Consider the following 14,187-nt stretch of genomic DNA (forward strand, 5'->3'; position numbering starts at 1 on the left):
GGCGGGGCCAAGGGAGGCGCCTGGGGTCCCGAGATCCGGATCGGGGAACGGCTCTCTTGGTTCCAGGACGCTGGATGGTGGAGGTAGACAGAGGAGAGCTCCAGAGAACACCGCTGGACTGTGATACACCTTCCCCAGACCCCGCGACCTACCTATCCCTTAATTTGTAAGTTACGCCATTAAATAAATCTCCTTTTAACTACGTGGAGTGACCTTAATAATTTCACCAATATCTGGCGCCCAACGTGGGGCACGAACCCACGACCCTGAGATTAAGAGTCTCATGCTCTACCGACTGAGCTAGCCGGGCTGGTGTGGGACAGAAGGAAACCAATAAAAAGGGACCATTGTCTTCTAGATTCTAATTCTCTCCATGCTTACTCTTGATTTCTCAGAATCCTTTTTTACATGCTATGTCCTCTTTAAATCCAAATCTTCCATTTTGATAACAAATAGGTTTTTCTAATAGCAATCTCAGAAGTCTCCAGAAGGAAGATGGGGCCCCAACAACAACTCTACCCAATCCAGAATGATGCCATGGTAATCATCATCATACTACACTTCTTACCAGAATTTCAGACAATCTTACCCATTACTCTAAGACTTGCTGCAGAACCTACAGTTAGTCTAACTGAAATTTAACTATCTGCGCTTTCTCACAGTACCCAACAGAGATAACATCACCCCCTAAACAGCAGGAAGCAATTCTAAGAAAACGACGCCCCTTCTCCCTTAGGTTTCATAATTCTCAGGGTTATGGATGATGGTTATAGGGTTGGGGGTGGAAGGAAATATTAAACTCAGTACTCCCAAAAAAAAAAAAAAAAAAAAAAGGAAAAGAAGAAATGGAATGGATACGTATAAGACATTATGGTAGATTATTGTGTATACTAGTAAACAAATTTAGTAAAATAGCAGCCTTAAATAATTTGCACTGTAATTTGCACTGTTATGGATTCTTATATGTTGATACAAATGTAAACTATTTTTATATTCCTGTTTAAGATAATTTGTATATTGATACAAATACAGAACTATACTTGGTATAATGTACATATATTTCTACTCTTATTTGAAATGTTTGTATATTGATACAAATGTAAATTTATATCTGTCATACTTTATGTATGTTCTACTTCTGTTTAGGATATTCGGTATATTCATATATATTTAAGATTATTGTCATATTGTATATCACACTATACACTCCTACCTCTGTTATAACATCTTGTGTATTGTCACAACTTTGAAGTCATCGTTCTTTACCATACACTTGCTTATAGACTGTCTACCTTGTTTACGTGAAGCCTTAGTCCTTAGGTTATTTCAGTAGATAAGACTTGTAGATTTATAGTCACCTATGCTTGTTATCTCTATAGTTACGTTAGTCAGGTTATACAGATTTACAGATACATAGGTCAGATGGACAGGTAATCTTCAAACACTTCATAGACCTAGAGAATATGGCATTTAAATAACTTAGAATTCTGTTGATGCGAGACACAATTGCTCCTGGCTGCACCAATTTGATCCCGAGAGAATGTTGGGCTTCTAGACATTTCCATTTGGAAGTTTGTCTTCTTGGCACAAAATGGCCTACTGGGCAAAGAACTGCCCTTGCCTCGACAGCTGACAGTACAAATGCAATGCTATCCTTTCTGGACAAGCGGGTCACAAGGAAAGCGACCACTGTACTCTGCCAAGACAGGGTAAGATGGTCTTTCAGAATTCCTGCTTCTGAAAATGGTCTGTCAGATACTTTAGGCCTGTAGCCAATTTGAATGCACCAACAATGCTGAGAAACATTAGGTGATTGTCCAGGCTGCCAGCTGTCTCGGTCTACTCTCGCAAGATTCCCGAAAGTTGCTTGCATCCATCTACCATTTCTCAGGTACCATTATATTCCTTCTCAGGTCTTTGATGGGATTGAAGACTAGCAGTTATAGTTACAACTTAGTAGATAGAACATATTAAGTATTAGAGTCAGGTTCTTTAGGGTAGGACACCTTTTGGAATGATCTTTGTAACATGCCATTTATCTATGCTCTATACTTCTCTGGATTTTAATATGTGTTTCTTGCTTGATATTGTTTGCATTGGAAGTAGTTCCATCTTATCTAGGTCATTATCCCTCATTATTCCTGGACAATATTTGATAACCATTCCTTTGTATATAGTCTTGTATTAGGTTAGAACTTTCTTATTTAGACAAAAAGGGGGAGATGTAGTGGGTAGCCATTCCAGCTTTGTTCTGGAAGTTCCAACCCCCATTGAGACTTCGGCAACTGTCACGCCTACAAGGCGGGGCCAAGGGAGGCGCCTGGGGTCCCGAGATCCGGATCGGGGAACGGCTCTCTTGGTTCCAGGACGCTGGATGGTGGAGGTAGACAGAGGAGAGCTCCAGAGAACACCGCTGGACTGTGATACACCTTCCCCAGACCCCGCGACCTACCTATCCCTTAATTTGTAAGTTACGCCATTAAATAAATCTCCTTTTAACTACGTGGAGTGACCTTAATAATTTCACCAATAAATCTGGTCTGATCTTGATCTATGTCTGGAAGGAGCAGTGCGAATCTCCATTATGTATTAAATATGCAAGCTCTGGTTGCTCATCCATGTCTCTCCATTAGTCAGTGGGCACCAACTGTTAGTGGCAACCTGTTCTCAACAAGTGTTTCTGGGCAAAATAGAAGTAAGTTTTCTTAAAATAGGACTATTTTTCCCATTTTTATTTTACATGAAATATGATACTGAGTCCCAGTGAAATGTAAATTTTACCTCCTTTGTTCAAAGCACATAGTATGCCTGTCTATGTATGACTTGTTTGAATTAATAGCTCTAAAGTGCCTTAATTTGCTCAATATGTGAATGACTATTAATTGCACTTTTGTGTTTATTTGTGATTATTAGTTGCGTTTTCTGTGTACATGCACATAGAAGCCACATGTCAAAGTCAGCATCTTCCATGATTGTTCACTGTAGTGGGTAGCCATTCCAGCTTTGATCTGGAAGTTCCAACCCCCATTGAGACTTCGGCAACTGTCACGCCTACAAGGCGGGGCCAAGGGAGATGCCTGGAGACCTGAGATCTGGATGGGCCTGTGCTCTCTCTCGGTTCCAGGACCCTGGACGGTGGAGGTGGGCTAAGCAGAGCTCCAGAGAATACCACTGGACTGCGATACACCTTCCCCAGACCCTGCGACCTACCTATCCCTTAATTTGATAATGGAAATACTCATCTTCCAAAAATCATAAGGCCTTGGACATCCGGATGTTTACAGCAGAAAGAAAGAATCTATTGGTACCAATCTACACATGGTAAAATCTCAATGTCTAACATCTATCTCTCTATCAATCTAGAAAAGTTGTGGTTCCAATTCAATTATAAGCCAAGCTGGCTCTGGAGATGGAATTGGCTCACGCCTTCTCTAAACCCAAGCATATTGCTAAAAGAAAATTTGAGAGATTCTTCAGTCCCATATCAGAAAAGCCTTCTGGTGTGGGACAGAAGGAAACCAATAAGTGCGGGCCCATCCAGATCTCGGGTCTCCAGGCGCCTCCCTTGGCCCCGCCTTGTAGGTGTGACAGTTGCCGAAGTCTCAGTGGGGGTTGGAACTTCCAGATCAAAGCTGGAATGGCTACCCACTACAATTCACCTCTTCACTTTAGGAGACAGGGCCTTTCTTTGAACCTAGAACTCACCACCTGCCTTAGACAGCCTTGTAGATCTCCAAGGATCTACCTCTTTCTACCCCGCAAAACCAGGGTTACAGATGCATACCTCTGCCCTTGGCTCTTACGCAAGTGCTGGGGATTCAAACTGAGGTCTTTGTGTTGTGCAGGAGGCACTGTACTACTGTTATCATCTCCCCAAACTCTAGTCCATTTTGTCTGGAGTGAGTCTCATGAATGATGTCAGCTATATCAGATTCAGAATAGTCATACATAGCAAAACAGCAGATGAAAGATTTGTGTTCTTTTCTTTCTTTTACATTTTATATGTATTTCTGAAGACTAATACTATGATCAAAATAAGCATATAGACTATTATGACATTAAATTCATAAAGGTATAGCTTAGACATTAGTACAAACTATAAAATCCCATCTGTGGTTGGTTTGGCTGTCTTAGGTTTAATTAAAGTTTGTGATAATGGAGTGATCAAATTTATTCCTTTTGTCCATTGTCATTCAAGATAACTACTTAACTATTGATTATATAACAAAAAAGTCCACTTAATTACAGCAGCCTTCATTCTAATTCGTGAGATCATATATATAGATATGAAGAAATTTATTCTTGTGTGTATGTGTATATGTGTGCATGAATATATGCATAGGTGTACCAGTGTGGGGCTACATGTGCATGTGTGTATGAATACACATGGGGGCCAATGATCAACATTATTTATTGGTCCCCAGGAGTCATTCTCCCCGTGGCACCTGAGACAGGGCTTCTCACTGGGATCCTGGGGCCATTTCTTGAAACTGTGGAAGTGAAGACTGAATTGTGTTGAAGATGACAAGAGGTTGGAGACAACGAAGTCATGGAGTATCTGTCAATAATAGTTGTAGACAGGTTGTGGAACTAGTCCGAGAGAGAGAAGTGTATTGCACTCAGCAAAGCTTGAAAGGAATAGCCATCTAAGCCCTTTGACATTGTATACAGAGCTACAGAATTTGGTGTTTTACCTGCTTGGTTTTTGGTATTGTTTTGGTCCAGTATTTCCTTATTATACCCCTGTATATTCTGGGCCATTGTATGTTGGAAGTATATAATTTACTTTTTTTTTTATTTTACAGAGTCTTGTAATTAAGAGATTGGCTTAAAGATCAGAAGAGACTTTGGACTTTTAAACAGTCTTGAGACTGAAAGACTACAGGCATTTTTAAAGTTGGACTTAATGCATAGTGCATTATGATATGGCCAGAAGCCTATTGGGCTAGGAAGTAGAATGCAGTAGTTTAAATGAAAATGGCCCCCATAGACTCATATATTTGAATGCTTAGAGGTTTTAAATGCAACTGGTGTTGGTGAAACTGTTTAGGAAGTGTATCACTGGGTTTGGGCTTTGAGTATTCTAAAGCCCATGCCATTTTCAGTTAACTCTTTTTCTGCCTCTTATTTGTGGATGAGTAGGAGCTACTGATCTAGTACCATGCCTACTGGCTTGCTGCCATGTTCCCTACCATAATAGATTCACCCTCTGAAACTATAAGATTCAATAAAACTCTTCTATAAGTTGCCTTGGTAATGGTCTCACCACAGCAACAAAAGAGTAACTAAGACAATATCTATCATCTCATGCTTTCCATGGTTTTAGAGTTTCTCTTGAGGGGCTTGGTGTTATTCGGCTATGTTTGTCTTGGTAAGTGAATTTGTTCTCTTACAGTTTTGACCTCCTATATGTCATACCACCTCTTGATATATGCTTAAAGGACTCAACATGCTACTGCACAGATACAGCCCAGCTATGTTCATTGCTTCCCTACTCACAATAGCCATGAAATGGAAACAATCTAAATGTCTTCAGTAGATTAATGAATAATGAATATGTGATATGTATAAAATGTAATACTATTCATCTATAAACAAAATGAAAGAAAAATGAAAACATGTGATTTAGCAGGTAAATAAATGGACCTAGAAAATATATTGAGTGAGGTAACTTAGATTGAGAAAGACAAACACTGAATGCTCTCTTATCTTTATTTAGTTCCTAGCTCCAAATGCTCAGATTTGAGTATGCAACATAGACTATCCCTAGAAACTAGGAATGTATAAAGGAACCATGGGTAGACTGGGGATTTGGAGTGGAAGAGCAGGATACTGGTGATATAAAGTAGAAAATAGAATAATGGGAAGAGGGCTCCAGCTGGAGAGGAAGGTAGATGGTCAATACAGAAGGAGAAAGCAGAACAAGGGATAAATAACACCAACATTGCTTGATAAAGCACCAAAAATTATTTTATTTTGTATTCACTAAAGTTATATACATACACACTATATATAACTGTGTGGTGTCCAATATTAGGTATGAAAAACTTTGATTTGAATGGTTGAGTAGGGTAGTTTAAGAGACTACCAAAACAATAAATTATTGAGGTAACACTTGATGATCTCTCAAAGGTTGAGAATGGGTCCTTATTGCCAAAAACCCTGTATACTTTGGAAATAAGACTCAGTGACTAGAGATGGATTTAACCTTAATGCCTCCTTCAAAAAATACTATACAAGCTTCCAAGGGAGTAAAACTATTAAGCAGGCCTTTTCAGCTGCAACCTATGAAACATGAAAATTGCCAGCATGGGAAGATTCGCATAAAAATACATAAGTGGCACTCACATGTTGATAGCAACCAACAACTGTCTAATTGGACTCAAGGCCCATTCAACAGGAGGAAATTATGTCTGGTACAGGAAATCTAGACAGCTTTCCAAGCCAATGAAGTCACAGATCCACTGGCACTTTGCTGGACCAGAATAATTCCTTCTTAGAGTCTAAATCTTATCCTTATACTCATAGACAATTGTGGCCATCACCCTTTCATCAAAGAAGCCCCTCTACCAAGCAAATGGAGACTATCACAAAAATCTACAAATGGTATAATGCAGAAATCAACAGATCATGTGGATCCCAGCCTCAAGGGATATATCTACATCACAGTCCATGCATCTATGGCTTAGGGAACATTGTGGAAAAGGAGGCAAAAACATTTTAAGAGTCAGAATACCAGAAAGTCTGCTATGAAACAGTCTCTTCTAGAAATGGCTGCTTCCATGAGAATAATGTCATTAAATCAATAGTTAGTAACACTGTGAAAATAAAGACTCAATAACCCTTTTTATGTGCAACCAATATCCAATTAAAAACAAGTCAGAAGAGCATCTTTTCTTTAAAACAGAAAAATAAGATTATATATTATAAATCACCTGTATATGGAGGACTTCAAGGAAAATTCCATTATAAACCATATTGTATTTTAGACAAACAATTCATTTTGTAAAAGTTCTTGCATTAGGAAATCCTAGGTTTGCTTATACATGAATGTTAGCTGTTAAGGCAAAGATAAGCAGGCTACAATCCGTATAAACACAGAGGTTATTTAAAGAGTAAGGGAGTAGGAGAGGGATAGATCTCCCTAGGAAGGAGAAATAGAATAGATAGTTATGGATGGAAATGGGGGAACAGGAACAAGAGGCTCAAACAAAGAAGGGGAAGAAAGAGGGAGCAATGGGGGGAATATGAGGAGGGACATCTAAAACTGAGGACCATTCTAGGGATCCTACAGAAACCTAGTACAATAAGATCTTCAGAAAACATATACATGTAAGAAGGCAATTTAAATGAAATTGTCAAATAATGGGGTCAGAACCTCAACTAGACATCTCTCATTACCAAATGAAGTTTTCAGTTCCAGGATGGGTTTCATCTAATTGTTTTTTTGGTCCTAGGGTCCTATGGGAACCCCCAAATAAGCTAGGCTACAGCCAAGGCTATTGGTTGATCTCCACAAACTAATACTAAGGCCCCATTGCTGAAGAAAACACCTGTACATCTCACCGAACATGGAGAAGTCGAGCTGGTACCTATCTAGAGTCTTCATCACTCCTGACTAGAGTTCATGGTACTGGAAGGTACTCCTCGGGATACCAAATTAAAAAGGTAAACACCAACTCAGCTTCAAAGCCTTCTACCACAATGGTGACCAGCCTGCAAGATACAATGGTAAAATAGTGGTACGAAGTATTGAGAATAACCAACCAATATCTTATCTGAGTTAAGGCCCACTCCATGGGATGGAGCCCATACCCAATGCTGCTTGATTGGCCAGTGCCTGAGACTAGATAGATCAGAAACTTAGAGGAAAACCAAATACTACCTTTTTGCTAAAGAATATAGCAATAAAATGACTCCTAATGGTATTTCTAGACTTAGACTTGTGCTTTGTTCAACCATCATCAGAGAAGCTTCCCTCTGCAGCAGATGGGAACAAATACCCATAGCCAGACAATATGGTGAAGACAATTCCTACACAGCTTACTGAACACAGAAAAGTCAAACTGATGCCTACCTAGAGCCATAGACTGGTGTTTATGGTACTGAAAAGTACTCTGCACACTATCAAAGGAGGAAGAAAAACACCAATCCAACAGCAAACCATCAAACCCCTCCCCTCAGAGCTCAAGAAAGTCTGCAGGTCAGACAGAAAGGTGGTAAGAGCCAAAAGGGATGGGAAACTCCAAGGAAACAAGACCTAAATACAGCAGGGTGGCCGTACAAGAGATGAACCCACAGAGACTGTGGCAGCATGCAACACAGTCAGCACGAGTCTGTGCCGGATGGGATCCTGGAGCTGAGAGAAAAGTGGAAACACACTCCCATCTCTAGGCTAGAAGCTATCACCCATTGATAACCATTTGGAAATGAAAACATAGTTGTCTCAACTAGGTCTCACTTGGGGTACAAACCACTCTCAAGTGCAGACCCCAATGCCTAGCACAAAATGAACCCAATGGCATCAATGGAGGGTCTTTGTCTCATGCTATTTTGTCAAGACATTTTTTAGCCTTAATGGTCTCATATATATATATATATATATATATATATATATATATATATATATGTGTGTGTGTGTGTGTGTATATATGACCATATATATATATATATATATACACACATATATATGTGTGTGTGTGTGTGTGTGTTTGTGTGTGTGTGTGTGTGTGTATATATATATATATATATATATATATATATATATATATATATATGACCACTTTTCTCTGAACTCCAGGATCCCATCTGACACAGACTAGTGCTGACTGTGTTGCATGCTGTCAGTTCCTGTGAGTTCATATGTGCAGTCATCCTGCTGTATTTAGGTCTTGTTTCCTGGGAGATATATATATATATATACACACACATATATACATATGTATATATATATATATATATATATATATACATATGTACATATATATGACCTTTAAGGCTAAAAATAGCCATATGTATTATGGCTTCTGGTTTTGTGGGGTTTTTTTTCTTTTTTTTAATGGGATTCCTGTGTGTATGAAACCGTGTGTGTGTGTGTGTGTGTGTGTGTGTGTGTGTGTTTCTTGTGCTTTTTCTTTGTTTTTTTTTGTTCTGTTTGCTTTGCCCTGTTCTGATTTGTTTTTGCTTTATCTTACTTTATTTTATTTTATTATTATCCTTTAGATGTCTGCTTGTTTTCTAAAAGAGACAGAAAGTATGTGGATTTAATTGGGATGGGAGGTGGAGAATTCTCAGAGGAGTTGGGTGAGGGGAAACTGTAATCAGAATATGTTGTATGAAAAAGGTCTATTTTCAATAAAGAAAAATAGAAGGGGATAAAAGAGTTCCTAGGCTTATCAAGCTGGGCAGAAGGAGGGGAGACAGACACCATACAGAATAAACACCTTACGCTGTGATGATATTTGATGCTATGACAAGCTGGGCAACAGGAAAGGGAACTGGAGAGTACCAACTAGAAGAGAACTGTGCTATCCTAAGCAGCATGGCTTGGATGCTGGCAAAATAAAATATCACTAACAAGCAGCATTTGAAACTGTGACTAGAAGAAGTGAGCATTCAGGTCTTGTGGCTATCACAGGGAAAAAGATTCTAGATAGGGGGAAGAGAAAGTACAATATTCTTAAACTAAGAGAAGGAAAAAGTGTTCAGAAATATTAAGCAGGCCCACAGAGTTGGTCTGGAACAAGAAAGACAACATAGGAAATAATGTAACAGACCAAGTCAGGACTGACCCCTGCATAGCCCTTGGCTGTCTCAAGTCCCTAACTTTCGCTTGAGTGAGATGCAGTGGGGAACTGGAGATACACCCTGACTACAGCTTTTAGACCTCACACAACTTAATCATTTCAATACTCAAAATTTGATTTATTTATATTACTCAGAGTCTCAAATACTTTTCCTGCTATGAAAATTGGGGAAATTATGCTAGATTTTACTTGGTAATATCCAGTTTTCAAAACAATTTTTTAAAGGAAAGAAGTAGAATCAGTCAAATTAAATATCAGCCACATCAGAGAGTTATTAATTAGCACATTTTGACACTGGAGTAGATCTGTACATTTCAGCATTTGATGATTTCTGCTATCTTAAATCAACATTGAAAAGAAAATAGTAAATAATATTACAAACTAGCTCAATATTTGATAGATAGCTACAATACTTCAAAATAGGTATGAAATTTCACAATAACATATTTTTTCTCGTCATTAAAAATATGTATACACAAAAATAAATTTCACAAAGAAATAGGAGTCAATAAGGAGGAAATTCATGTCTCCATGTATTTTTGTGTGCCGATGTGAGATCTTATGTGGCTTCTAAACTTGATGTGTAGACTTGGTACTTATGGATAGGAAGAGGGGTAGAGACTTTCAGAAGCAGAACCTGGCGAAAGGCCTTTAGATCATTGTCTTTTAAGGGACCTAGCTTGAGTTCCCTCTATCTCTCTTACCCCATGGTTGTATGTGGGGTGGTTTTCTCTGTCATGCTTTCCCTTCATGATGTGTTGCCCAGACACAAATCCATGGGGCTAATCAATCACAAACTGAAAGCTCTAAAAGTCTATGTCAAAAGAACTATCTCTGTGTACATTGACTTTTCACATAAGGAAACACTGACAGGGACAGTGTATCTATTCATTATAGTGCAAAAGTCTGTGAAGCATACATACAGGTCAGGACTCTCTCAAGGAAAACAGTAAACAATGAGTCAAATGGATGTATACTACAAATATAGAAACGGAAATTAAAGATAAAACTTGAAATAAATCTTACAGCAGGTTTAGTAATTAGAAACTAACTTATTTGAAAAAAATTTTAAAACTATGAAAAACTATAACTTGATAAAAAACAAAATCTAAAGGACATATAAATGCAAAAGATTGTTTAATTCTATGTTTGAATTAAAATATATGAAAGAAAAGAGTAATAATTTTTCAAATAGCAGATTCACAAAAATAATTGATAATATCTAAAGCTGGAAGGGTGAAGGTGTGAAAGTGTTATTTATTTATCCAGTATTTCTATGTCATGCATTTCTAAGACACTTCCATGAAGATTTTAAATCTATTTCCGACTTGAGGCATTTGAAAGACTTGATGCAAGTGATGTACAGGAATAACAATGTCGCTCACTGGAGGAAAATATAAACTAGAAAAAGACCCAGAACTCAACCTATTGTTATCTGTCTTTTATTCCAATGAAGGTAAGTATATTTTGTTCAATTAATAATATTTGTGTAATTAGTTAGTTGTCAATGTAGAAAAAGTGGATCCTTAGTTCACAACATATCAAAGTTAAATTCTAAATAGATTTGTTTTAAATAATGATGATTATTTTTAAAACAAAACATTCTCTTTGGCCCTGTGATCCTATGTCTAGAAGTTTATCATTCAAGTATATTAATCAAAAATTTACAAGCATTTTCTGAAGTTGAAACAAACCTAGAAACTCCAAATACTAGTCAATGTAAATTTTGTTGAAATTTTATGTGTATATCCATAAAATAAAGTTCATATGACTATTAAAGAAACTGAGGCAGACCTGCGACTACATAGAAAAACCTTGCAACTATTTTAATCTATGAGGAAAAGGTAAAGTTAAAATTAATGGCATGTGTTGTACATTTTTGTTAAGTTTTCAAGAGGAATCATAAAAATACTAATTACATTAATTATAGTAATCATAAAAAAATTTGTTACTATGAGCCAGGTACTATTTCATGTGCCTTATCTCTCAATAACTCCAGTGAGTTCACAATCTGTAGGACCCTGTGTCAGAAAGTCTTTCAATTGACCATAGTACTATAGTAAATGGAGGAGCAGTATTCAAATCCAGACAATCTGACTCCAAATCCTGCACCATTGTCTTCTATAGGCTATGGATCCCCAAATCACACACTCCTGAATATTTTCTGGGTACAAAACAAAATTACAATTTGTATTTACCAGTGATAGAAAAATAAAAATCATGTCTTGGAATATATGACCCTTATAGTTATTTTATAGCAGACTTATAAGCTTGTTTTTTTAATGTTCAGGTTTTCACATTTTTTTTTACTTGATTAAAAAAAGAAGAAGAAGAAAGGACCACAAGTGGTCTAAGTCCTAAGGGAAAACAGACCCCATTTGGCCCAGCATCTCTTTAGGGTACAGATCAATAAAAGTTGAAGTTGCTGAACCTGAGAGCAACAGGCCAGCCATTTGCCACTGAGCTCCTTTCTTGAGCCAGTGAATGGGATTAGCTTGCTGGGCAGAACCTGGGCGCCAACTCTTGCCTATCAGCAAAGAGATCAGAGAGGGTTACTGTCCTCCTTATCACCTCTTTTATCTATTGATCACGTCCTCTTCTTTTCTGTGTGCCTGACACCATGATACCCAGGAGCTCAGCATGCTGTTGGACTCAGAACAGACAACAATGCTGGGGGCTGCTCATGTACCCTCCCCTGGGAAAGGAGGTCTGGGAGTCAGTGCTGGTTGGCTCAGTCTCTGGCAGAGGGGCTTGGTTTCCGTTGGCAGGGAAGAAGTCACCATATGTCTCCAGATAGTGGCAAGTATGCCACCTTCAAAAGAGAGTTAACGATGCCCTTCACAGGAGGACTCAGGTGTCAAGCATGCTGGCAAGCCCCTGGCTGCTACCTGAGACCTCCAGAATGCTGCATTGTTCTTCTCCAGCTTCTGGGGGTGAAAGAGATCTAACCATTATTGTGTAGACACAGAAGGAAAATCAGTCCTTCTGTGATCCAGTTGGTGTGAACTGATAAAGTTCCTGGACTAAAAGGAAAAAGTCAGACTTGACAGATTTCCAAATCGTCTCCCCCATGCCCAGTTGAGTGACGATTTCCTAGCATTTTGTTTCTATTTATTTAGAGCAGTGCTTCTCAACCTTCATAATGTTGTGACCCTTTACTTCAGCTCCTCATGCTGTGGTGACCTCCAATCATAAAATTACTTTCATTGCTACTTCATAAATGTAATTTTCCTACTGTTATGAATCATAATGTAAATATCTGATATGCAGGATATCTAATATGTAACCCCTGTAAGTCAGTTAACCCCCAGAGTGTCTCCACCCACAGGTTGAGAACCACTGCTCTAGATGATGTGGGGGAATGGATGCAAATACAGATTACCAGTGACCCTGTGACTTAAATCCTCACCATCAGGAAAAAGCTACAAAGAGAAAATATTCAACAATGTTTCTACATTGTGTTAATACAGAGAGATTCTCTTATTATCTTCCAATGATGAGTTATCAGGGTGAAGATGTTTATTTACAAGATCAGGTTATGAGAAGCAAGTACAATGGCAGATGACATGAACTTAAGACTAAATATTTTGGAAAAAGTAATAGACATAGCATTTGTATTGTCTTTTCTCCAGCTGCTTCATGAGTTGCGTTTCTTTAAAAAAAAAAAAATCAAGGTTAATTAGAGACCAGAGTTTTGGCTGCCTCTTTTACAAGAAAATATTGACATTTGTCTAGGTCACCAGCTCTAAAACTCTTTGGTCTCAGAACTAGTTTTCATGATAGAAAATTATTGAAGACTTTCAAGAGTCTTATATGATTCTGTCTGTCTATGTGGAGGGTATTTTTAATCACAACCAAAACATAGTTTAAATTTATAATTAATTTTAAAAGCATTAATAAACCTATCACATCAACACAAGTAACATCATATAAAATAGCTATAGTTTATAAAATGAAAATAAAATCAATAAGAAGTGGAATTGTTTTACATCTTTTTCAATCATGTTGATATGTGATTGCATAGAGGACAGTTGGTATTTTGCATCTGCTTCTGCTTTCTTTATTTTTTAAAGTTTCTTACACATATACAATGTGTTGGGATTATAATTACCTCTGCAGGCATTCCCTTCCCTTTCACTACAGCCTCTTATTCTCTCCCCCAGTGGCTGCACTGTTAGAGAGAATGATATTCCCTCTTGTAGCCACCATTAACAGTCATCACCTCTTGAGAAGGTACAAGACCTCATGAGCACCTCCCCTATGCGTGATGGAAAGCTGAAGGGCACAGTCACATGCAGGCATGTTCTATGGTGCTATGAAGCCTAAGGAAACTTCACTATACATTCTTACAGAAATGAAATTCAAAAAGAATGATGCCTTG

The 14,187-nt window shown here is 38.0% G+C and overlaps 1 non-coding gene across 1 annotated transcript; it reads right to left on the reverse strand.

Annotated features, from left to right (window-relative positions):
• Positions 1-237: 237 nt before the first annotated feature.
• On the reverse strand, positions 238-310 carry Trnak-cuu (transfer RNA lysine (anticodon CUU)). The gene has a single exon. It is a non-coding gene; the product is annotated as a tRNA-Lys (tRNA).
• Positions 311-14,187: the final 13,877 nt, after the last annotated feature.

Source organism: Peromyscus eremicus, chromosome 5, assembly GCF_949786415.1.
Source record: "Peromyscus eremicus chromosome 5, PerEre_H2_v1, whole genome shotgun sequence".
Classification (NCBI taxonomy): Eukaryota; Metazoa; Chordata; class Mammalia; order Rodentia; family Cricetidae; genus Peromyscus; species Peromyscus eremicus.